This window comes from Halichoerus grypus, chromosome 8 (genome assembly GCF_964656455.1).
Source record: "Halichoerus grypus chromosome 8, mHalGry1.hap1.1, whole genome shotgun sequence".
NCBI classification, from domain to species: Eukaryota; Metazoa; Chordata; class Mammalia; order Carnivora; family Phocidae; genus Halichoerus; species Halichoerus grypus.
The window spans coordinates 48512096-48539446 of NC_135719.1; the positions used below are offsets into that span (position 1 = coordinate 48512096).

The window sequence follows — 27351 nt, forward strand, 5'->3', positions numbered from 1 at the left end:
TGCAAAGGGAAAGACACTTTATTTATTTATTTTTTTGGTTGTCAAATCATCCTTTATTGAAATATTTTCCTTTGTAGTTAGCTAGCTGGGCATTCCACTCCACCACTGATGTCATCTATGATGTCATGAGGGTGGTGGCCATCAACACTGCAGCCCACAGACTGAGCAGTCCCCAGGATCTCTTTAATGGTCCCAGAGAGTTCTCTGGCTAAAGATTGTTGCCGCATCTGTCGGGCAATATTGACAATCTCATCAAAAGTGATATTTCCACTGTGCTTCATGTTTTTCTGCTTCTTTCTGTCTCTTGGTGGTTCCTTGAGGGCTTCAATAATCAGGGCAGAGGCAGAAGGTACCACTTCAATCTGGGCCTGTCTGTTCTGAATGGTCAGTTTCACTATAATCCTCAGACCCTCCTTCCAATCACAGGTCGCCTTGGCGATGTCATCACCAACCTTTTTTGGAGACGGACTCAGCGGGCCAATCTTTGATCTTCAGGGACGTGGCACCAACTTCGCCAACAGTGCACCTCAGGTACACGACTTGGATCTCATTGGGGTCAAACTTGGGCGGCATGGTGGAGGTGGCTGGTGTTGGATGACCGAAGACAGTTAATACCTTTGCCTCCTCTAGCCAAAAGCCAAAAGCAGAAAAAACACTTTATTTTTAAAAATTTTTTTAAAGATTTTACTTACTTATTTGACAGAGAGAGAATACAAGCAGGGGGAGCAGGAGAAGCAGGCTCCCGCTGAGCAGAGAGCCCGATGAGGGGCTGGGGCTCGATCCCAGGACTCCAGGATCATGACCCGAGCCAAAGGCAGACGCTCAACCGACTGAGCCACCCAGGCGCCCCGGAAAAAACACTTAAAAAAAAATTTCTTTTTGATGATGGGGTTACATTATCTTTTCTTCAAAACTTCCAACCTTTTTTTTCCTGTTCACAATAAGCATATGATACTTTTGCGATCAGAGAAAAAAAATCAATGCCGAAAAGGAGAGTTGACCTCATTGAAATGGACTCTGCTCAATTTAAAATATTGATGATGGACACAGCAATTATTGAAGTAAATTAAAACTAATGGCATGAAGGGTGAACCTCAATCTGTATCTATTTGCTATCTGGACAAAAAGTGAAAGAAAAATCAGTCAATTTCTACATGATATCAAATATCCAGGTGGATGATTTTGATTTTTGACTACACTTTTTATTCTTGACCTGAATGGCAGATATCATATTAATTCAGCTTTAGTTTAGGATTCTTCTTACCTTACAACTCTGGAAAATCCAAGAAATACCTATAACCTAAAAGTTGTCCCTTATACTGAAATAATAATGTTATCTCTTAAATTTTATTGTTTAGTGTTCTGTATCATTTTAAAACTATATTTTTTATCAATTGGCCAATTAACACAAAAATACATTCTTGTTTTAAAGAATTAAACAATACAAAGAATATGGAAGTTTCCCTTGGCCACCTGCTCACTTGGTCTCCTTCCCCTAGGTAACCTGTTTTCAGTTTGTTACATAACTCTTAAGACATTTGCTTATCGTTTACATGCATATATATGCATATAGAAATACATGGTTTTATTTTCATTTTCTAAGTAAATGGTGTTTATATTGTACATCTTATTCTGCAACTTGCTTTTTTTCTCATGTTCTCTACTTCATTCATTTCCAATGGTTACACAGTGTTCCATGGTTTGGGTAGTCTATAGTTTATCTGACCACTTCACCTATTGATGGTTACTTAGGTTATTTTTAGTTATTTGTTATTTTATTTATTTATTTATTTATTTTTAAAGATTTTATTTATTTTTTTGAGAGAGAGAGAGTGAGAGAGAGCATGAGAGGGGAGAGGGTCAGAGGGAGAAGCAGACTCCCCACTGAGTGGGGAGCCCGATGTGGGATTCGATCCTGGGACTCCAGGATCATGACCTGAGCTGAAGGCAGTCGCTTAACCAACTGAGCCACCCAGGCGCCCCTATTTGTTATTTTAGACACTGCTGTGGTGAAACACTTTGTGCATGCCTCTATTTGCATACATCTGAGCATTATTTCTCTAAGGGAGCAATTGAAAAATGCTATTTCTGATTTGAAAGGAATATGCACTTAAATTTTTACTCGGTACTATCCAACCGCCTTCCATCAAGCTTTATCAATTTACACTTCCAATAAGATGAAAAGATGCCAAGCCTTGCTAATAATCAGGAAAATGAAAATTAAAATAACAATAGGACATCATTTTTACCATCTTAGGTTCACAAACTGAAAAAGGTAATACAAAGTATAAAGGAAGATAGAGACATGAATCCTCACAGAAGGGTTCTTTTTACAACCAGCATCTACACATTAGGGAAGGGTCCTTGGAGACCTACGAAAAGTGATTATGCTAGACTCTTGTGATAAATAAACAAAGGACATTTCCTGTTACAGGGCCATTGACTTTTATAAGAATGCTGTTAACAGTGCATCCGCCCAGGGCATTCTTATCAGTTACTATTGTTTTATAATTACTAATTCCTTAATTTACTCAGTAGATAAGAACTTCTCCATTTTAATAACCACGTTGCACTTTCTCATAGGTTGCTTCAATTGTCCTCTGTCTCAGTGACAGGGTGAGGTGCTACTTTAGATGAGGAAGTTGAAGCTCGAAGAAGTTCAATGATTTCCCAAGCCAGCTAATAGGTAGAAGGGCTAGAGTCTTCTGACTCCCAGTTCTATCAGCTTCCCATTTACTCCGTGGAAGTCCTCCCTGCTTCTTCTTTAGAGTTCAAGTCATCCAAAAGGAACCACAGGGGGCAGCCTGGTGCAGCAGAAGATGATACAACAGGCCGGCTGTGCTCCTCCCTCTGCGTGACCTTCGGCAAGTCCATTAGCTTCCCTGGGCCTCTGTTTCCTCTTAAGAAAAACTCACTTACTAGTACTGTAAGCAGAGATGATGCCTTGCAGTTCCTCCTAGTTGTGAGATTTTATTTAAGCCAAACTTAGACAGTGCTCCTTCTCTGCTCATATATTTTATGGAATACCATTTTCTGCAATGGATTTTATTTTTCTCTGCAAATATGAACCCACAAAGGAAAAACTTACCATAGAACATTTTCTTTGATGGAAGTCTGAAAATGTTCTCTTGTCTCTCTCTCTTTCTCTTTCCTTCTCTCTCTCTTTCTCTCTTTCTCTTTTTCTTTCTTTCTTTTAGCATTATTATGTTAAAACCCTTGCCAAAGGCTACGGAAATCCCCAGGGAACAACAGCAAATGGTTTCAGGTAGCTGGCTGCATCTGAAAAGATGTTTTCTGCCTGGATCTCTTACTGCTTGGCAGGACTCCATTTCCACCTACATTTTTTGTTGCCTCTTATTACAGATTTTTAAAGAGACTTACTTTCCCATCCTATTTCTAATAGTGTGAAAGCTTTACTCAGAGTTGTTCTTTATAGTTCCAACTTCCATAAACCAAAGATTTTGAGAGGGGAACGAGTCTTAAGAGATCAATTGATCCTGTCCTCTGTCTTTGAATAGATAAAATATTTTTCCATTTAATAGAAGAAGCATCTGATTCCCAGAAAGCCTGTGACTTATTCAAGGTTTCACACAGCTAGCAAGTGTCCTCCTACAGTACTTACTCCATTCTTACTGAAGGACAATTTATTGGTGATCCTGGCTTTCCCAGAAAATCACAATGAAAGTCAAAATGAGTAAACCATATGATCATTGGTTGTTTTCATTTTATCACACATCACGAATTCTTATAGTTCTAACCATATTTTGATGCATTATTTATGAGAGCCATCTGGTCACAGGTTTGTGGAGAAAACTCTGTAATTTTAAAAGTGTGCTTCATTCTTCCAGGAAACACACTGCATAGCTTGGATCTATCCTTCACCTGCCCATCAGTTATATGTGGTACAATCACAATTGTTAACTGCATCCTTTTTTTTTTTTAATTGGGTTATAACTTACATACAATCAAGCACACACACACATCTTAAGTATAGAACTCAAAACACTTTTACCTGTGCATATAAAACATAACCATAACCCAGATCAAGATATAGAGCACCAGCAGTACATCTGAACATACCCTGTGCCCTGAACTAGTCACCACCCTCCAAGGTTAGCCACTGTTTTAACTTCTATCACCAGAAATCAGTTTTAAAGTTCAAAAACAAATGTTTTTGGACTTCATACTAATGGAATCATACAGTATAGACTGTCTTGTGTCTCCTTTCTTTCATTCAACATTATGTCTTTGAAATTGTTAACTACATTCTAAAACTGCAATTCACTTTCTGGCTCAAGTCCTCAGGGAATCTCTCAAAATTGGGCATATAATATGCCAGCTGTACACAGGTATGTGTAATCTTTAAAAAAAAAAAAAAAGGCAGTGGAGAAAAGAACTTTTTAAAAATGACTAGAATAATCTATACGGCTCTTGTCACTTTCTACTCTTGCACCATAATTTCTCTGTTCATCTCAGCTTTTAAATGGACTCTGATCCACCCAAGTATTCTCTTTTCTTCTCCTCATAATGGATAAATACTTATCTATATCCGGCCTTCCTCATCAGTGTTCCTTAATCATTGGTCTAAAAGCTGGAAATGGCCTGAAGCTACCATCTAACACAGACCTCTCTCATTGATAAGAAAAGCATTATTATTCCCTATTTTCAGATTCAGCAGATATTTATTGAGCACATATAATCTTCAGTATATTTTTCTAGATATTATGAGGGGAGTACAAAAATATAGCAGGCATGGGCCCTACCCTTATGAGCTTGCACCCTCGAAGAGAAGCAGAGTAGTACAGATATCTACATAAGAAATAATATAAGCTATAAAACATTAAATGACATCATTGAGTTTAAAGAAAAAAGTGCTGTGTGAGATCAGGGGAAAGGTAACTTCTAGCTGGGGTGGTGTCAAGGAAGCTTGGCAGGGGAATATTGGTCCTAGGAGGATTATTAAGAAGTAGGATGCCATGGCTAGGTAGACTTAGTCATGCAGTGATGGAGGAAAGCATTTTAGATAGATAACTATAAGAACAAAGACACTGAATTGGGAAATCACGTAGCATGTATAGGAGTGGTAATGCAGTTTGACCCAAGACTAGAGCAAGTGATGAAGAAACTTGGGGCCCAACGTGGTTGAGGATTACCCAAAGCCATAGCACTAAGGAGAACCAGAATGGGTACTGAATCCCAGGGATCTTCCTTCTTTAATGTTCTTTCCGTACCTTGATCAAGTCAACATTTATCTACTGCACATTTTCCTTACAACAGCCCATTATAAATTGTCCATTAATTAATTGGTTCAACAAACACTGAATATCTACAACATGCCAGGCACAAACGGACATTGTCATCTCCAAGGCTGATTTGGTATGTGTTATAAAATAATGTTTTCCAACTGCGGAGCAGGGCTAATATTGGGCTAAGACAGATTTCCTTTCTCTTAATTTTTTTTAATTTATTTTTTTATTCTGTTCAGTTAGCTAACATATAGTACATCATTAGTTTTTGATGTAGTGTTTAACTTCCTTTCTCTTTAATTGCTAGAATTTTTCGAGTTATACCTCAGAGAAAATACCATAAATAACAGAGAGAATTAAATAAACCACGGAAAATGATCTCTGTATCATGTTTTTACATGATATCCCTACACCAACTCTTAGCATTGACTCTACATGTGGTTTTTCCATAACTACTTTTACTTATTTTTGAGCAAGGGGTAATACAGGAGAATCTGAAACCTTCCATTCTTGAACTAAAGTTTAAAAACATTCCTAATATTGTAGTACAACAAGACTCACTTCCTTTTAGCTTATCAACCACCAAAAGACATTTCCCCTTTGTACTTGTTATGTTTAATGTAACTATGGAGATGCAATACTTTCTATGCACTGAACACACATGATTCTGGTTTAATGTACTCATTTTCTGAGAAACATTAAAAAAAAAATTGTGGTTACTATTAAACCTTTGTGCTACTTTGGTATTTCAATGTAAATCCAGTACATATGTGAGTAAAATTCATGGGGGAATATAGTTAAGAACAAGTGACTACGGATTCTCTCTGATTACATTGAACTGTTCCTAATGAAAGCATTGGTGCCAGAAAAAAAGAAAAGGGTAATTTTTATTTGTACAAATGAGGCTATCAGATATTTTTATGAATTATAGGGTATGTAAAGTTGAATTTTGAGAATTCTGTTTCTAGGCATATGACAGGCTAGACATTCAGACTGCCCTTCCCACTGAAAATGTTTAAATTTAAAAAAAATCCTAAACCTCTTCAAAGCACTGAAGCATAAACTAGAAAGCAAAAAATCATCAGCTCAAAGGAAAGTAAAGTAGGAACCCAGACAGGTAACTGACAATATGGTTCAGGTATATAACACCAGGAGGTACCATTTATATTCTATTCACCTTAATGATGTCACTGGAATTGCTCAATTCGATGGCCCTGAAGTTGTTTTTGCCCAAACTTGTATTTGCTTAAGCTGGTGAACTTCAGCTTTGGTTTGGGTAGGGGGAGCTAGGACAGAAGATAAAGCTTAAGACTTGGAGAATCCTATAAATAAGTCATCCTATAATAAAATAATCCTAGGGGAGCCTGGATGGCTCAGTCGGTTGAGCGTCTGACTCCATTTCAGCTCAGGTCTTGATCTCAGAGTTGTGAATTCAAGCCCCGCATTAGGCTCCACGCTGGGTGTGGAGCCTACTTAAAAATTTTTTTTAATAAAATAAAATAATCCTATAATAAAGCTTGGACCCTTTAGGTGGTGGTGAAAAACCTACATACCCATTCATCCTCTGATGACTGCAAGAAAAATTCCTGTGGCACTAAGAAGAACTGAGGACCGAAAAATTCTGTCGCTGAAAGACTGTCATCTCATGATAATCTACAACCAAGATGGATCTCAAAATCCTCAGTCCATTATTATAAGTTGAGTAGGCCCCACATGCATGGAACAACAAATGCAAACCGTTTCTGGAAGAATGTATCTCAGTAAACCACAAATTATTTTCTAAGGAAAATGAACAGCTCACAGTAACAAACATTAAGAACCCCCTCCCCCAAATAAATTATATGGGTGAGAACCAGCAGAAACAACATAAAACTCCCACAAAGACTTCAGATATTTGATTATCAGCCACAGAAAGTGAAATAACTATGTTTTATTTCTTTAAAAAAATAAAATACAAAATGGAAAACACCTATTCAAAACAAGAAACAACAAAAAATAGTCTAGCAGATTAAAAAAAATTCTAGAAATGAGAAACATAGTAACTGAAATCAATAACTCAGTGGACAGGTTTAACAGCAATTAGACACAAATGCAGAGAAAATTAAGAACAGAAAGACATGACAACAGAAATTATTCAGCATACACTAAAAAGAGACAAGAAGGGGTACCTGGGTGGCTCAGTTGGTTAAGCATGGGCCTTCAGCTCAGGTCATGATCTCAGGGTCCTAGGATCGAGCCTCATGTTGGGCTTCATGCGCAGGGGGGAGTCTCTCCCTCTTCCCACTTCTCTCCCTCTGCCCTTCCCCTTGCTCATGCTCGCTCTCTTGCGTGCTCTCTCTCAAATAATAAGTAAAATCTTTTAAAAAAGAGAGAGAGAGAAGAAAAAAGGAAACACGAGAACAGTTAATAGATATGGAAAATAAAGTAAGATATTCTTTAACATACATCAATCTGATTGGAGTTCTGGAAGGAGAGGAACAAGAAAATGGTACAGAGGCAATATTTGAAGAGGCAGCAGCAAAGAATTTTCTAGGACCAATCTGTTTCAAAACACAGATTTAAATGCAAATTTGTTGTTAAGAGAATGAAAAGACACTGTTGAGAGAATGAAAAGACTAGGCATACACAGGGAGAAAGTATTTGCAAATGATATTTGACAACTGACTTGTGTCCAGAATATATATATACATATATATTTATACATATAAAATTTTATATATATATAAAATATACATATGTTATATATATAAATATATATTAAAATATATATATAATTTTATATATATATATATATATATATATATATATATATAAAATTCTCAAAATTCAACAATAAGAAAACAACCAACCTGATAAAATAATGGGCAAAGATTTAAATATATATCTCATCAAAGAAGAGGCATGGATGGCAAATAAGCAATGAAAAGTTCCTCAATATTAGTCATTACAGAAATATAAATTAAAACCACAATGAGATCCTACTACACCTGTTAGAATAGCTAAAATAAAACAACCTGAGAATACCAAGGGCTGGTAAGGACTGGAAGCGACTGCATTCTCTCAAACATTCTTGCATTGCTGGTGACCAATACCTAATGGTACAGACACTCTAGAAAACAGCTCGGCAGTTTTTTACCCAGTTAAACATAGAATTGCCACAGATGCAGCAATCTCAGTCTTACACATTAACCAGAGTGAAATTAAAACTTATGTTCATTCAAAAACCTGAGCATAAATATTAATAATAGCTTTATTTGTAATAACCCAAAATTGGAAACAGCCCAGATTTCTATTGACTGGGCAATGAATAAACTGCAGTATATCCATAAAATGGAATATTACCTAGCAATAAAAAGGAATAAACTCTTGATACACATAAGAACATGGATGAATCTCAAAAGCATTTTGCTAAGTGGAAGAAGCCAGACTCAAAAGACTACATACAAATGATTCCATTTACATGACATTCTAGAAAAGACAAACTATAGGAACAGATTAGTGGTTGCCTGAGTTTAAGTGTGGGGTGAGGGTCGGATCACAAGGAAGTAGCATAGAGGAATTTTGGGGGGTTGTGTTCCATATTTTGATTGTAGTGGTAGTTTTACCACTCTACACCTTTGCCAAAACTTATTCTTACTGTGTGTTATATAATTTTTTTTTAAGGCAAAGATGGCCTAACTGGGTAAAAATACAGTAGGGTCTCTGACGGTCTCTGTTGGCCAGTGGCAAATGATGCTCAAGAAAAAGTGAGTTCGATTCTCATTCTGAAATGAGATTATGAACCAAACCTCATTTAAAAGTGAACAGTATTTCTAATTTTGGATTGCTAACATATAGCAGGAAATAAAATCCAATACACATCAGACTTAAATAAATACAGTTTATTTTATTTATTTATTTATTTTTAAGATTTTATTTATTTATTTATTTGAGAGAGAGAGAGAGAAACAGCATGAGAGGGGATAGGGTCAGAGGGAGAAGCAGACTCCCCGCTGAGCAGGGAGCCCGATGCGGGACTCGATCCCAGGACTCCGGGATCACGACCTGAGCCGAAGGCAGTCGCTTAACCAACTGAGCCACCCAGGTGCCCTTAAATAAATACAGTTTAATGTACCATAGTTTTGTGTACCTTATAAAACTGCAAAACATATGGAGACTAAGAATTAAAGAGGTTGTTGAAATTGTATGTTTGAAGAAACAAGATGAGTCCTTGAATTTTTCACATTTCAGCCAGCTGTTTTGCCATTAGAAAGCTAATTTTAGAGGGAGTAATCTTCTTATAAAATACAGTGTAATTAAGATAAGTAGGGTTTTGGGTTTTTTTGTGGGGTTTTTTTTTTTTTTTTTTTGAGACTTCTAATTCAGAGTTGTACAGAGTGCTTGGTTTTCTGAACCAAGCCAGCAACCTGAGAATATTCTGAACCATAAACTAAGGCTAAGCCAAGAAACTTTAGGCTAAAGAATCATAATTAGCTTCTATAAGAATTGAGTTCCAGCTCCTTTATACCAATGGGCTTGAAAATGAAAATAAAATTACAAATAATTTTTTCCTCAATCTGTGAAAAACAACACGGAAATCATTGTGTGTGACAGATTATCCTTCCCTGCAAGCCGAATGACTGTATTTGCTTTTAATGCATGTAAGAGAAACATGCTTGCCTACTCTTGCTGACGACAGTAATAGCTGCTTCCCTTGCTTTCTTTTTCTGAAAGGAATCATCAGCAACTTGGAGACATTGCCACATTTTTTGAACAATGGTATTAAAAAAAAAAAAAAAAAATGTAAGGCGTCAAACCCAAAGAGTCAAACCTAAACCAAATAACTTAGACCACAAAGTCCAAACTAGTTTTCCCCATTTCTCAAAATTACTGAAACTGGGTGCACACCAAATCTCCAGTTTTCATTGTACCATGTAGACACTGCTACAAATGCAGACATTCTTCACTTTTCAGGCCAAAATTAGGGCATCCTTTTCACTCTGTTACAAAGATGAACAATGACTTTTCACCGTTAACTATCAAAACAAACTAGATTAAGAGAAAACAATTTCATGAAACTCCTCAGAATTTCAAGGGCTATATGAGGAAGGATTTAAGTGTGTTGATAACAGCTTATTCAGTGCATGAGTTTCTGTCAGACTATGTAATAAAAATCTTAAGTTATAAATAATTCAACCAACTCCAGTCCCTAGATAAGTTATTCCAACCAGCCAAGAACCCAAGAAACTTCTACAGAAAGAAAAAAAAAGACCTAAGGAAACTGGCATCTTCTATTGCCCTGGAATCATGCTTTTTCTGAGGCTTTAGTGTCACCTAATTATCATAAAATAGTGCACCCGGTCACACGATTAAAGCCGCTAGATAGATCATGAGACTGCTGACCGGCTGAATATACTGTTGTGTGGTTAGGAAAACCATATTACTGAACTCTTGGCCACTGGCTTGTGACATTTATAAGAACGCTGGCAATTTACCCACAACTACTACTGAAAAAAAAGTGTTTTAAACCTTTCTTTACATTTCCACATTAAAAATGATCATAGGTGTGTAGGAATGGAGAAAAACTGTGGACAAGTTTTTCCCATCAGGCTGGTTTTTGAGTGGATACACGTTTACAAAATGTTGTGAGATGGTCAGATAAGCAGTTCTAATGACAGCATAAGACACAGTTATCATGAGTCATGTGCTGCCTGAGAATTTTCAGTCTATCAGGGTGGCCCATATGTTGCTTTTTATCAATTCAATTTCATTTCAGAATCAAAACTGGAAAAAAAAAAAAAAAGAAAGAAAGAAAGAAAGAAAACTTTGAAACCCAAGCAAGTCATCTGTGGCCAGAGTGGGGCCTCTTGCAAAAAAACAAACAAACAAACAAACAAAAAAACCCCATACAGACTAACACATTTTTGAGAAACAGGCTTTGGTTTCAGAGCATTACTGCAGCGTTTGATTCATGGGCTGAAGCCCCTAAAGTACTTTTATAGTCCATTTTTAAAGAGTTTATGTGCCCTCAGTGATTTTGCCACTTTTTTTTTTTTTTTTAAGATTTTTAAAGTAATCTCCATAGCCAACATGGGGCTCGAACTCACAACCCCGCACGCTCCACCTACTGAGCCAGCCAGGCACCCCGTGATTTTAGCACTTTTAAGAGAAACACTATAGTTGTTTCCAAGCCGTAGCACTTAACATAGTTTCAGACACTGCATTTTAGTGACTAAAGCAGCACTTGTAGATAATAGGGGTATGTCTTAGTTGCATTGCTATGGCTGATACAGAGAGGGTATAGGGTCACCTAAAGAATAACATTCTCCTAAAAAGGTGATAGCTTTCCTTATAAGAAATGACATGTGAAGTCTAGCAGGCACGATTTCATTTATTCCATTTTGATTGCCTAAGTTTTCAGCTGGGCAGTATTCTATTTCAAGGCCATTCTGTTGCAAAACTTTGCTTTGTGGCTGTAACATAGCTGTGTCTGTTGTAAACCAGAGAAGATAGCAAAAAAAAAAAAAAAGGGAAGAAGAAGAGATCAGGGTAAAGAGTACTCCATATAATTTTTCACATGAAGGTCCTGCAGTAGTCGACAGATTTTTAAAACCAAAATTTCTAAATTTTCTGAGCTTCTACCCTAAGTGAGCTCTGTTTTTATTAAAGATTATGGTGATTCCTGTGGAGATGCTAAAGTTTAGGACAAAAATGAATCGAGGACAATTGTCTAAACAAATGATTGCCATCTTTATAATATTAGAATTATGAAGACCAGTGCAGTAACAACAGTCACTCATCTTTATTGAGGACCGATAAGGTATGTAGCCTTTTGTGATTCCTTTTGAGGTTTCAGGGTTTGAGATGGGGTTTAGGGATAAAAATGGGAGACCAAAAATTTATCACTTAAAATAACTGTCTTGGGTTGAGTTTATTTTCAGCTGATGGAAAAAAAATAAAGGGAATATGTCTGTGGAATTTCTTTTGTAAATGCCTATTTGTGTGGGTATATAAAGGCACCTGAATGTTTTTTCTAATGGCGATAGTTAATGATCATTCTATCCAAATACAGAGGTTGTATTAAGAACTGGGACAACATATTTTCACAAAACAAATGATAGGCAATGTGATGAAAGATCTGAGAACTACCTCAAAAAATTGTAGCCTTGACCATAAAATACTCAAAAGTAGAGAGCGGTTGAGATGCAGTTGGGGTTGCACTTGCAGTGAAAGGGAGGTATCTAAGTGAAGATAAAAGGTCAGGGCTTTTCCCCCAGTATCTCCAAATCTGGACTGTGATTTGCGATTTTAATAGTTTCTCAGTTGTGAACGAGCCCAAACAAACAAAACTAACAACAACAACAACAACAACAACAACAAAAACACAACAGTCTTTCTGTGAGCTGCTTCATGTCTGGGCCTTTGACTTTAGTCTTGTTCTGTATAAAAATTCCCTTTCCTGTTCCCTCTAAAGTCATGGACTTTTTTTTAAAGGACCTTACAGGTTTCTCAGAGGTATCTGCACAGTTCTTGAAAATATTAGTGTCATAACTTCCCATTCCAAGGACTTTAAGTAGGCCAAAAAGGAAAAAAATTGAGTGAGGTTTCTTATGTCCTGAATATGAAGATTTCCCTGGAACTAGAAGCTAATAATCATGGTCCAAAGACACAGTTTTTTCACCAACAAAACATATGTCACAGACATCTTTCTTGTTCTAGTTCCAGAAATTGACAGATCTCACTCTATACTACTGGCTTAACATCTGGAACAAAACCTTGTTTCACAGAGAGTGCACTCACTTAAGCCATAAATCTTTTTCTGACAATTCAAAGCAGTGATAGTGACAAGAACAAATTATTTTGGAAGATATTTTCTGACCTACTCTAGTTAGCAGCATTGATGTGTCTAGTCCAGATGATATTCCTATTTATCCAAATCAGCTTCTGGTCCAGTTACTCAAATTCTCTGAATTTCTTAGTTCTGAGGACTGAGGTTAGCAAATTTCATTAGCAATTCTTCCCCAAACTTTCATCTGCCACGATTTCTAATAGACTCTAACCTCCAAATGTCCTTGTTTCATCTTTCCTGTTGCTTTGGAAACCCCTATGTATCATCATTTAGAGTTCTATTTTGCATTATTATAGTTCTTTATAAATAGACTCACTGTGTTCTCATCTTTAGGTATGAAGATTTGTTTTATAGTGATTGCTTTTATACATAGGACTTACTAATATTCTAAAATTTTGCTTTTCCTTAAATATATGCATTAGTCAAAGTATTAATAAAGCTTCTATATTAGATCTTATAGATCATACTAAATCTATACAGGCAAAGTGTTTCGCTTTGCACATGTTCTGTAGCAAAATAAAACCAAACCTAAGTAAGTAAAATAGAGGGTCAAGTAAACAATCTAGCAGGGACTCTCCCAAAGCCACAACTACTTTTTACCCTAATTTATAGTTTCATTACTGGCCACACTTTTATTCTCCTTACTTTTTTTAGTTTCTTCCTTAGATCTATCCCTTACATATGCTTTTGGATAATAACACTAACCTCTACTGAATTCCTCCTTCCAAGGCAGCTTGGCCAGTTTCACTTGAACTCTAAATGGCCCATATGATACAAAAGGCTATGTCGTGAAGACCCAGGAATGTAATAGTATGATATTTCTATTGCCTTTTCTCTCCTCTATTCTTTTACCTATCACCACTAATATGAAGCTACTATTAAACTAAAATGACCATATCTACATAGTCAGCTAAATACCTCTCTCTGCTGGTTTTGCTTTAATATGCCCCCCCCCCTTTTTTTTTTTACTTCATAGAGTACAACTGTTTCAGAGCTGAGAAGTTGAGAGAATCTTTCCTCTATCATTTTCAGGGTAGGAAAAATGATTTAGTAATACTCTCATCTTCAACAAATTTTCCTGTTTAAAATGTTATGAAAGAGGGGAGTCTGTGTTGCTCAATCAGTTAAGCGTCTGCCTTCAGCTCAGGTCATGACCCCAGGATCCTGGGATAGAGCCAGGGTTGGGGGTCCCCGCTCAGCGGGGAGCCTGCTTCTCCCTCTCCCTCTGCGGCTCCCCCCGCTTGTGCTCTCTCTCTCTGTCAAATAAATAAATAAAATCTTTTTAAAAATGTTATGAAGGCTTACTTAACAGCATCAATCATTAGGGCAATGGAAACTAAATCTACAATTAGATACCATCATACCCTTTTATGCCGATTAGAATAGATTAAGAAAAAAACAAAACTGAACAACCAAATAAATCAAAACTTGACAATACCAAGCGGAGCAACTGGAACTCTCATACTGCATCACTGGTGGAAATGCAATGTGGTACAGCCACATTGAGAAACAGTGTGAGAGTTTCTGATAAACAAAGTCTAAGGCCCAGCAAGCCCCCCCTCCTAGGTATTTACCTAGGGAAAATGAAGACATAGGTTGACACAAAAATCTGTGTACAAACAGTTATAGAGGCTTTATTTGTAATCACCAAAAACCGGAAATATCCCAAATGTCCCTCAACTGAAGAATGGATAAACAAACTGTGGTTGGACTGCTACTCAGCAATGGAAAGAAACAAACCACTGATGTATGCAACATGGCAAATTTTAAATGCATTATGCTAAGTAAAAAAATCAAAAACAAAACAAAAGTTACATATTGTATGATTCTATTTATTTGCCATCCTGGAAAAGGCAATATTATGGGAATAAAAATCCAATCAGTGGTTGCCAAGGGCTATGATGGAGAAATTGATTGTGTCAGTAGAACTCAATGAACTTGTAGAAGATTCTAGTATCGTTCTCATTACATGAAACTTAGTAGTAATGAAAATGAAGAAAAAAAATAATGTGCAATAAATCAGCCAAACAGTTATAACTAGAATGTCTGTATTCCATGAGTCATTACATTTGGACCAAATTTAAGAGGAAGTGACCTTGTTAGCTGTCCTTTCACTATTTCTTGATAGTAAGATAAAGTTAAAAATGCCTTGCTTTTGCATGTAGATTTTCTGCCGTAATAATTCATTAAACAAAATTTAATTTTAAAATGTTAAACACAGAATAGTTTAAAAAGCCTGTGCCCATATAAATTTAATAAATGCTATAATTTTGTCATATTTGTTTAGATACTTCTTAAAAAAGCAGTACAATGCTACAGTTGAGGTCCCAACTTTATCCCATTTCCCACATTCCTTCGCTAGAGGTAGCCACTATCCTGGAAACTGGTATATATCCTTATATTTCAGAGATTTATCCATGTTGATAGATGTCAGGATATTTCACTAATTTTTTCTTTTATTCCAAATTTTTATTTAAATTCGAGTTGGTTAACATAGAGTGCAATATTGGTTTCAGGAGTAGAATTTAGTGATTCATTACTTACATATAACACCCAGTGCTCATCCCAACAAGTGCCCTCCTTAAAATCAACCAATCACCCACTTAGCCCATACCCCACCCACCTTCCTCTATCAACCTCAGTTTGTTCTTATAAGAGTCTCTATGGTTTGCTTCTCTCTCTCTCTCTTTTTTCCCTCCTTCCCCTTATGTTTATCTGGTTTATTTCCTATATTCCACATATGAGTGAAATTATATGGTATGTCTTTCTCTGACTGACTTATTTCCTTAGCATAATACACTCTAGTTCCATCCACGTTGTTGCAAATGGCAAGAGTTCATTCTTTTTGATGGCTGAGTGATATTCCATTGTATACATATACCGCATCTTCTTTATCCATTTATCAGTCTGTGGATACTTGGGCTCTTTCCATAGTTTGGCTATGTTGATAATGCTGCTATAAACATCAGGGTGAATGTACCCCTTCAAATCTCTATTTTTGTATCCTTTGGGTAAATACCTAGTAGCACAATTGCTAGATCATAGGATAGTTCAATTTTAACTTTCTGAGGAACCTCCAACTGTTTTCCAGAGTGACTGCACCAGTTTGCATTCCCACCAACAGTTAGAGGGTTCCCCTTCCTCTGCATCCTCACCAACATCTGTTGTTTCCTGTGTTGTTAATTTTAACCATTCTGACAGGTGTGAGGTGGTATCTCATTGTGGTTTTGATTTGATTTCCCTGATGATGAGTGATGTTGAGCATCTTTTCATGTGTCTGTTAGTCATCTGGATGTCTTCTTTGGAAAAATGTCTATGCATGCCTTCTGCCCATTTCTTAGATTATTTGTTTTTTGGGTGTCGAATTTGATCAGTTCTTTATAGATTTTGGTTACTAACCCCTTATCAGATGTGTCACTTGCAAATATCTTCTCCCATTCTGTAGGCTGCCTTTTAGTTTTGTTGATTTTTCCTTCACTAACTTTAATTATTGTATAGTACTCCATTGCATGATTATAGACATTTATAATCACTACTAGTCATCATTACTGCAAACAATACCCCAGTGAACATCTTCATAGCATCTCCTAGGGCATATGTGTAAAAGTTTCTCTAGGTGCAGGATTTTCAAACTTTTATGGCCAATATGTATGGTGAAAAATAATTTTACATTCTATCCCATATACACCTATGTGCATAGTATATCATCACAGGCCAACTTGCCTAGAAGTAGATCTATGACAGAAATCTGCATGCAGGGCATTTATTGGGGAGTGTCCTTGGATCAGCACTTGTGGCAGAGTGAAAGAAGCAGGAATGAGCAGAGAAAGTTTTGGGGTCTAATGAAGTGGCATCAAAAACCTCGGCTGATCCCACATTGGCTGCAGTGATCTTTCATCAGAGTAATTTTGAAGTGGGACAATGGAATCAAGCCTTTATATGCCTGCATTGACCAGTTACTGGATACAGCTGTACCCAGGAAGAGGGCGTGACCTTGGGCAAGTAACTCTCTTTCTGGAAAGAGTCCTGGAGAGGGACTCAGCTAAAGCGGTTGACTGCCAACCCTCCCAGCAGCTGCGTGAACTAACGCTTCGGTCTTGGAGAGGGAGAATCAAGGCGGCACACAAAAATTCACAAAGCCATCCCTACTCTAATATTTTCTGATCTATTTCATTTATAAGAAATGTTTATTATAACCCTTAAATCAATTTCACAATCCACTAATGGATCATGAATCACAGTTTGAAAAAAAAACTGCTTTAGAGTATATACCCAGAAATGGAATTGCTGGATTGTAGGGCATATGCATTTTCGATCTTACTAAATATTGCCAAATGGCTTTCCAAAAGGATTGGGCCATTTAACATTCCCAGCAACAGAACATGAGAGTTCCAGTTTTCCTATAGCCTCAATAACCCTTGCTATCGTCAGATTTTTAAATGTTTGCCCATCTGATAGATGTATTACTGGGATAATACAGTAGAGAATCTGAAACCCATCCTTTGATGAAAGTGAAAACATTCCCAATATTGTAGGACACCGAAGATTGACTTCCTGCTGGCTTATCAACCACCAAAAGACATGTGCACTTCCCTGATAATTGGGTAACGTTCAATTTTTAGTCTTGCAAAATCAATCTTTTAGTCTTTTTTTAAAAAAAGATTTTATTTATTTATTTATTTATTTATTTATTTATTTATTTATCTCAGAGAGAGAAAGAAAGAGAGAGAGAGTGCACAAGCATGAGCAGGGGGAGGGGCAGACACCTGCTGAACAAGGAGCCTAATGCAGGGCTAGATCCCAGGACTCCGGGATCATGAACCTGAGCCAAAGGCAGGCGCGTAACCGACTGAGCCACCCAGTGCCCCAAATCTTTTAGTCTTATAATCTGTTCTATGGCACCTGGCAAAGAGCATAGCATATAACAGCACAAAGCAAAATACCTGTAGATCAAAGGAGAAAATTCTATGCCTTGGAACATGGCATTGAAGCTTTCACTTTTTTTTAATCCCCTAGGCAGTGTGGTTTGGTAGAAGCCTATTGGCTCAGGAATTGCGAGGCCTGGGCTCTGACCTAGTCCGGCCATGTGATTTGGTAAATTTACTCCACCTTTTTGATCCTCAGTTTCTTCATCTCCACAATAAGGATTTTCCTATGTATCCATGGAGAGTTTGGAATACTGAGCTCTCACAACTGATTGATATTATGTAACAGAGAAATCAAAGAATTGGGAATCTGGAGATCTGGATTCTAGTCCTAGCTCTCCTCCCAGGACTGGATGTGTATGACCTTGGACAAATCGCAACTTTGCAAATGGTCACTTTGGGGAAAATAAAATGGTTACAAGATGACCTCTAAGGTTCCTTCCTGCTCAAAAATCCTATGTTCTGGGTCAGAGAAACATGAAGTCAATTTATGAAAGCTGACATTCTCATAGAGCCATCATGATGTGGGTCAGTGATACATTTTAAATCCATCTCTAATTGCCTGTCCCACCTCAACTGCACTATAACCAATCCATTTAGCCCTACCCTCATCCAGTTGCCCTACACGTTACTGGACCTCTGCCCTTGAGATTTTCCCTTGCAAGCAACAACCATTTTTATTACCTTTAGTATTTCTTTTTTTTTAAAAAAGATTTTATTTATTTATTTGAAGAGAGAGACACAGCGAGAGAGGGAACACAAGCAGGGGGAGGGCAGAGGGGAGAAGCAAGCTTCCCGCAGAGCAGGGAGCCCGATGCGGGGCTCAATCCCAGGACCCTGGGATCATGACCTGAGCCGAAGGCAGACGCTTAACGACTGAGCCACCCAGGCGCCCCTACCTTTAGTATTTCAATCCTTGCTTCTAACCTTGTGGCAAACAGAGCCTCATGCTATGTGATCATCAGAAGAATATGAAACGGAAAATAGTTTTCTTGTCTCTTCACAACTCCACTAATTCCCTATCCCTTTTTCACATAGAGTTTGCTAAAAATGAGCTGTATCATTATCTGCTCTCTTCAGCCTGAATCAAGGATTCTATGGCTCTCCTTCCTTCACTGTGCCATCCACAACCTTCCAGGCAGTACTGCACAGGCCGGCAGGGTTCACCAGCACCGCCCTATTGCGCCATCTCTAAAAGCATTTCTTCCATTTCAGTTCTAATACATCCAAATAAAAGCCTCATACCAACTTCTTTCTGTTTCCCTTTCGGTAGAATTTAAAACTCTGTAAGTTACTATTACAACATCTAAATTCTATTACATCAATAAGGTGATTTTATTAAATTCAAAATGCTGTTAAAATAATTACAACCAATTATGAAAACACACAGGGTTATAAGCAGAGAATGTAGAAGAAGGATATACATTTCTAGGAGATAGGGCAGCAATGGGGACTGTAGAGAGCCTAAAATAGCCTTAGGAGCAGCTTTGGAGATCTTTTTGTTTTTAACTAAAATCTTTATTATTAAAAGGCTATTTTTCTCCAAATTCCGAGTAAGGTAATTGTTAGAGTTCTTCCCTTCTGGATTAACTTTGCCCTTAATATAAGTAGTTTGATATAACTAACCAATCCATCTGTCTGTACACATTTGTAGGGGAACCCAATCCTTATGGACTGCAGAGGCTTAAATTCTTTCTTTCAATTAAGAACCTCGTGCCCTGAATCTGAAAGTGATCTGAATGAGAGGCTATCTCCACCGTATTGGAGAGAGGCAAGGGAGAACAACACATAGGCCTTAATGCTCTGCTCCTCTTAGATAACATCAACACTGGACAGTAACTTTTCCACCAAGAATAGAAAGAAAGGAGAGGAGGAAGCTAGCAACCTCAAACTATGTCTGGAACAACTGATCATATTTCTTCTTTAGAAAGATTAGCCTGGCAACAAAGAGAAGGAAGGGTTGAAGAGGAAAAGACAGGATATAGGGAATCCAATGAGTTGATTCCTACAATATTTCAGGTAAAACAATAACAAACAAACAAAAAAACAGAAGTACAGTTTGAACCAGGTCAGTGGGAATGGAAATTGCAATGAGGAACAACAGGAACAATACAACTGGATGTTAAAAAGGTTATATGGATTGGCTTTAATGATTAAACGTTTAAGGAGAAGGGTGGGGAGAAGTGCCTGGGTGGCTCAGTCGGTTAAACATCTGCCTTCGGCTCAGGTCATGATCTCAGGGTCCTGGGATTGAGCCCCACATCGTTGGGCTCCCTGCTCAGTGGGGAGCCTGCTTCTCCCTCTCCCTCTGCTTGCCTCTCCCTCTGCTTGCCACTCCCCCTCTTGTGTGTGTGCGTGCGCAAGGGCTCTCTCGCTCAAATAAATAAATAAGATCTTAAAAAAAAAAGAATGAGGGTGGGGAAGAGGAGTTGATTACTCACAGGTTTTGACTTTTGTGATTGGTGCATGGTGGGTACTATTTAAGAAATTAAAGAATATAGGAGAAACAGGTTTGGGATAAAGATAATGAGTTTACCTTCAAAAACATTGCGTTTCAGGTGCGCTTGGGACTGAGCTGTCTGGAGGCAACTGAATATACATTCCTGAAGCACAGAAGAGAGGTATGTGTCTGTCTCCTAGTCTGAGGGATTATACGGGAAACAGAAGTATTTTATGTTTAAGTTTACTTTTTTCAATTGCAGGTCTTTCCCCTCACCAATAAAAAGGGCAACCCTGTTGTCCACCCTTGCAGAATGCATGTCTGGGCCAATCAAGAAAAAGAAAAGACTTATGTTGTCTGATTTGTTGAGCTTCATGTTTCCCAAATATCCTAGCTATAACAACAGTGCTGAGTCCATGAGAAAAGCTGACTCATATTTCCTGCAAGTCAGCACAGATATCCATCCTTCCAAATTATTTGAACCTTTGGCCACTCCCAAAGAGAATCAAAGTGTTGGAACAATTTATGAGCATCTCTTTCATTTGTTGAGAACAATTCTAGTACATCTGTTATTTTTTTCAGAGTAAAAAAAAAAAAAAAAAGCTTTTCCTGACTTGTGCCCACCCCTATCCCTACACTCCAAATAGGGATACCATCACCTTTCATAGAAAGTCTAGGCTTTCTCAGGATTCATTCAAGTGTTCTCTATTTGTCACCTTCCATTCCCACAATCAGAATTAATCACTCCCCTCCCCCAGTCTCCACAGCAATAGTTCTACCATTTAGTGCAGGACTTCTCATAGTGTGATTTTTATTAAAGTGACATGCCTGGGGATATACCTTGGGCCTTAGAGGCATAAGGTGCTTATCTATCTTTGTTTTCCTTCTGTGCCCAGCATAGCACTTTGTGTATAAAATCTGATTGACATGAATTTGTCAAAAGTTGTAAAAATACTGTCTTACCCTTTAAAGAAAGTCAGGAGGCATAACTGTCTATGGACAATGACGGTTAAAAAGACACACTACACAAACAATGAATCATGGAACACTATATCTAAAACTAATGATGTAATGTATGGGGATTAACATAACAATAAAAAATTTAAATAAAAAAAAGACACACTACATATAAATGACTTTCTTTTGCAGATCATTTATTTTTAAAGATTTTTTTTTTTATTTATTTATCTGAGAGAGAGAATGGGAGACAGAGAGCATGAGAGGGGGAGGGTCAGAGGGAGAAGCAGACTCCCCGCTGAGCAGGGAGCCCAATGCGGTACTCGATCCCGGGACTCCAGGATCATGACCTGAGCTGAAGGCAGTCGCTTAACCAACTGAGCCACCCAGGCGCCCTTTTGCAGATCATTTAAAAACTAAAAATTGGAAATTAGAAGGACTTGTTGAGAAAGGTGAAAGCATTGAGGAGGGTGTTGAGGGTAAAAGCATTGAGGAGGGTGTTGAGAGGTGATAATTTTCAAATTTGTGAAAAAGTGCTAAGTCACAGATATGACTCCTCAGCTGGCCACCAACAGGCTAGAGACAGCAGTGGCGCAGACTGCTACAGCCCTCCTGTCCCTGGGCACTGCTCTCAAGTATTGCGTTTAAAATTTGTCATTGACAACATGACATTTCTCGCTATTATTCTTGTGAGTTGTTCAGATAATTTGTCTTTCAAAAGTATTTCATCCGATTTGTTTTTTTTTAAAGATTTTATTTATTTATTAGAGAGAGAGAGAGAGAGAGAGCATGAGAGCGGGGAGGGTCAGAGGGAGAAGCAGACTCCCCGCCGAGCAGGGAGCCCGATGTGGGACTTGATCCCGAGACTCCAGGATCATGACCTGAGCTAAAGGCAGTCGCTTAACCAACTGAGCCACCCAGACGCCCCCCGATTTGTGTTTTTAAGAAATAAATTGATAATTTGACCATATTTCTAATAAATTTCAGTTTATGGATTAAATACACTAGAGTGTCATTCTAACACCGTTGCACAATGAAGAGAATTTGGCAACATGTGCCGCTTTGGGACACATCCAAAGAGTTTCTTTTTTTTTTTTTTTAAGACTTTATTTATTTATTTGACAGAGAGGGACACAGCGAGGGAGGGAACACAAGCAGGGGGAGTGGGAGAGGGAGAAGCAGCCTTCCCGCTGAGCGGGGAGCCCGATGTGGGTCTCGATCCCAGGATCCTGGGATCATGACCTGAGCCGAAGGCAGATGCTTAACGACTGAGCCACTCAGGCGCCCCATCCAAAGAGTTTCTAAAGAATGATAAATCCCTGGTGGAAGGCTTTCTCACCCATAAGGAAGCCCTGTGGCATAGATATCAACACCACTTTACAGAAGGCTCCAGGTTTTCATTTAAAGATGTGGGAAACTTCTGGTATAGCAATTAAAGGTGAATAGATTTAACAGGTGGAGAGAATTAGGCTGTGCAACAGCTTGAGCTTCCAGTGCTTTAAACTGTTACTGGTTTCAAAGTTTTCCTTCATGCACCATTCAAACCATAGTATTTAAAAATAACTTTTAAGAAATAACCAGATACAGTTCCAGGTGTAAAAAATGGCATAATTTCAGAAATGGCATGAGGTCCAAACGTCTGAGCCACATTTTTCTATGTGGCCCATGTCTGCATTGTTACTCCCTTGCCCAAATCACATTTAGGGTTTAAGTTTGTTTAACTGTGACTACAGTGACCTATGCGTGGGATGTTAAGAGAACTTCAGATAGGACTGTTAAGGGCTCTGAGGTATTTAAAGGCACTTCCTAAGAATACAGTCAAATATTACTTATTGTTTTTCTACTGCTTTTTTTTTTAAGATTTTATTTATTTATTTGACAGAGAGAGACACAGCCAGAGAGGGAACACAAGCAGGGAGAGTGGGAGAGGGAGAAGTAGGCTTCCTGCCGAGCAGGGAGCCCGATGCGGGGCTTGATCCCAGGACCCTGGGATCATGACCTGAGCCAAAGGCAGACGCTTAACGACTGAGCCACCCAGGTACCCCTTTACTGCTTTTTTTTTTTTAAAGATTTTATTTATTTGACAGAGAGAGACACAGTGAGAGAGGGAACACAAGCAAGGGGAGTGAGAGAGGGAGAAGCAGGCTTCCCGCCGAGCAGGGAGCCCGATGCGGGGCTCGATCCCAGGACTCCGGGATCATGACCTGAGCCGAAGGCAGACGCTTAACGACTGAGCCACCCAGGCGCCCCCCCTTTACTGCTTTTTAATATGTTCTTTCAGAAACTGTGTTCTTTGAAAAAAAAAAAGTGTTCTTTGATTAAAAAAAAACCCCCAAACTTCAAACTTTTTCAACTTTTGAAACTTTTTAGTATTCCCGTCTATAAACCATGCTTGTAACTATATGTCCATAATATTTTATTTTTTTAAAGATACATTTTTTTGAGAGAGAGTTTGCGCACAGGAGTGGGGCGGGAAGAGGGAGAGAATCTGGAGTTGACTCCCTGCTGAGCAGGGAGGGAGCCCTACCACATGGGGCTCAATCCTGCCATCCATGAGATCACGACCTGAGCTGAAACCAAGAGTCCGACGCTTAACCTACTGAGCCACCCAGGCGCCCCTATATGCCCATAATATTTTAATTGGCAAATGTAGATAAAATATTTGTATCTTTTTTTGCCAATTAAAAGAGTGCTTTTTGTTGTTCCTCAAAGAAGAATTGACTAGATAGGCCTCACGGGGATTAAACCCGATGAAAGGCTAAATCTGCATCCAATGGGGAAAGAATGGGAAGTGTGCAATTGGACTTTAATTTTTTTTACAGTTTTATTGAAATATAATTGACATACAGGGGACTACACATACTTAAAGTGTGCAACTTGGTAAGTATGACATAGGTATACACCTATGAAACCATCACCACAGTCTAGATAGTGGACATATCCATCATCCCCCCAAATTCTCTTGTGGCCCCATATACCATAATCTCTCCCTTGCAATCACTGACTGGCCTATAGCCAGGCCCTCATGTTGGGAATAAAAACACTGTGGATGACATGGGCAGCAGGAAGAAGGGTCCAGCCTGGCAAAGATATTTAGCTTTTGGCTTAATGGAGTTAAAACACTGCATGTAGGATGTGCTTAAAAATAAAGTTATTGACTCACAGTATTTTCAAGCCAAAAACGATCTTGATCTTTTGATCTTCGTAACTTTATCGAATATTTAATTATTTGAAGTGTGGCAAAAACTTGCTTCCTTCTTTCTTGCCCTTTTTCTAAACCATTCGTCACACCAGAGTGATTTTTAAAATTAAATTTATCCAGAGCTGTAATCACTTATTTTTTAATGAAAATTAATAGTATCAAGTAGACATGCTTTTAGAGTAGTTGTATGTAAATGGCGGGGCATGTTGTCTGGGCCATTTTGGAGTAAACATTTATAAGACCATAGAGCACATTTTATGGTCAAAGAACACAATTTTTCAGTGCTAAAAATTAATTGGTCCTATATTAGTACTTCTCATTAGTATGTGTTAACCATCTGAGCTAAAAACTTATACTAATTCTTATTTCTTGGGTGGTAGTTTCTAAACTTACATGGAATGGTCCATTGAACCCTTCAATGGGAGCAAACAATCCTACTGATCACCAAACTCATTTACCATTTTGTGGGGGGAGGGGGAAACTCACCTGATACCTTTAAAAAAAATACATGTTTTATAAAGTAGAATAGGAGTTATTGTTTACTGGGTAGAGTTTCAGTTTGGGATGATGAAAAAGTCCTGGTGATGGTTGCATAGCAATGTGAATATACTTAATGCCACTGAACTATACACTTAAAAATAGTTAAAATAGTACATTTTATGTTATGTATATTTTATCCAAATAAAAAGATAAAAATTCATGTCTTCATAGCAAATTTCACTAGAAAATGCACAGCTAAGCACTTAAAAAAATATATTTGGAACTAAAAGATCAAGAAACGACACACTTATGGGGCACCTGGCTGGCTCAGCTGGTAGAGCATTCCACTCTTGATCTCAGGGTTGTAAGTTTGAGCCCCATGTTGGGGGTAGGGGTTACTTAAAAATAAAATTAAAAAAAACCTACATGCTTATAAGAGTACATATTATTTTTCTTAGTAGCACATTGTACAAAAATGGTTAAGAATGACTGATTTGGATTACCACTTGCAATAAAAAAAAACCCACACCACTAAATGTACTTATCAAATAGCACCGATTAGGCAACTATAAATGACACTAACATGACATTCAAAACACTTAGAAACTTATATTATTTAACAATTTTCAGTGAAAGTAGTATTTTTCTGTATACAGTCTTATGTGACTGATGCTCATACATTTTTAACAAGGAAACTGAAGATCAGAACATACAATTTGACCAGCTTAGTGCTGAACAGGCTCAACCTCAGGTTCTTTTTGTTTTTACTTGAAATCCAGTTCTTTGGCCCATATGTTGCCCAAAATATAGACATAGATGTCATACTGAAAACATCACTGTTCCCAACTTCCTTGCTCTAATGCCTTTCAGTTGCTATTACCATAAAATCTGATCTTGTTTCTATATTTTCCTAGGCCCTGGGGGAATGGGCCCTCACTCACCTCTCCAGACTCATTCCAGGCTCCCCTTTATACCTTGGATTTCTCAGCACCAGACTCCACCCAGTTCTAATAGCCAAGGTCCTTATTACTACAGATCCTTTGCACAGCCATTCCCTCTGCCTTAAACAATTCCCCAGAGCATTTCTCACATTACTGACTCCTCATCCTTCAGATGAGCCTTTCCTAACCACTGTTTTTTTTTTAACCTATCCTATTATCTGCTCTCCCAGAATTCTGTTCAGAACCTTTATACACGTTTTCCTCCAAAATGTGTGAAGTATTTATTGTCCCTCTTTTCCCAACTAGTCAGTTCCATGAAAGCAGACCTTTTTCTGTTTCCCTCAAGGCTGTGTCCCCTCAGCATTTGCGTTTCAATGAATGTTTGTTGACTGACTGAATGAATACAATGGAAGAAATGGAGATAGGAAATAGAGCTGTAAACTTGGTTAGTAAAAGGGATTAATGCCTATTCCGCACAATTGAGAAAGTGGATTTCAAACCACAGGGACTTTTAGGGTCCTATTTCTTCCTTCATCTGACCATGGAATAATATCTAACATTCATTGAGTACTTTCAGGAACTACGCTAAGCACTTCACATGTATTATACAATTTAACCTCAGAACAACCCTGTTGCTGTAATCAACGTTTATTACTCTCATTTCTCAGAGGCAATTTGCCAACAGCCACTAATGGTGGAGCCATAGCCAGGTTTAAGTAGGCCATATCCCATTAATCCAATGTAATCGACACCCCTTCAGTCAACAATAGGAGTTTAATCAACGTACTTTTCAGAGAACCCCCCTGAATTCCCCATTTTACCTGACCTTCAGTATCTTGGGACCGAAACCTACTAGCGGGTTGCTAACCCCTCAGGGGGTTTCCTGGGGGATTCTGAGCGCCCTTGGTGTAGGAGCTGCCGCTCAAACTGACGCGTGGTGCTCTGGCTTGGCAATGTCAGGACTGTCAGGGCTGCTGGGAAGGAAGGAGGAAGCAGGTCAGTTGGCCCAAGACGATCCTTGACCCTCGGGGTGGTGAAAGGGGAAGGGAAGGTGTTTCTCACCCACGCCCGCCTCAGGCTCGGGATCTCCCGACCGCAGGGGGAACCAGCGCGCGTTTCCCCAACTACTGCTTGCGTCACGGGCCAGGTCGGCTCAGCCCCGCCCACCTTCTCCGCCCAGCTCAGGTTCAGGCGCTAGGACCCCACAACCCTCAACCCGGCACCGCCCCGCCCCCTGGGGCTGGGCCTGGCTCGCGATTGGCGCTTGTGGGCAGCGATCCCCGCCCCCGCCCCCTCCGTCACTGCCAAGATGGCACCAGTCGCAGTGGCGGC

The 27351-nt window shown here is 38.5% G+C and overlaps 1 protein-coding gene and 1 long non-coding RNA gene across 6 annotated transcripts in view; one reads left to right on the forward strand and one right to left on the reverse strand.

The window, feature by feature from the left end:
• LOC118532528 (uncharacterized) lies at window positions 1–27164 on the reverse strand. Of its 5 annotated transcripts, none has more exons than XR_013450432.1 (4): window positions 27082–27164; window positions 26846–26990; window positions 7415–7602; window positions 1–626 (listed from the first exon to the last, which is right to left on the reverse strand). It is a non-coding gene; the product is annotated as an uncharacterized LOC118532528 (long non-coding RNA). The 5 variants fall into 5 exon arrangements; XR_013450429.1 differs by having other exon boundaries at window positions 26846–26993; XR_013450430.1 differs by having other exon boundaries at window positions 26841–27157.
• Window positions 11799–27351, forward strand: part of DENND4A (DENN domain containing 4A) — a 145819-nt gene continuing 130266 nt past the window's right edge. The window contains exons 1-2 of the mRNA XM_078079181.1: window positions 11799–12045; window positions 20558–20620. The gene's annotated coding sequence lies outside the window, so the exon portion shown is untranslated. The remainder of the gene's footprint in view (window positions 12046–20557; window positions 20621–27351) is intronic.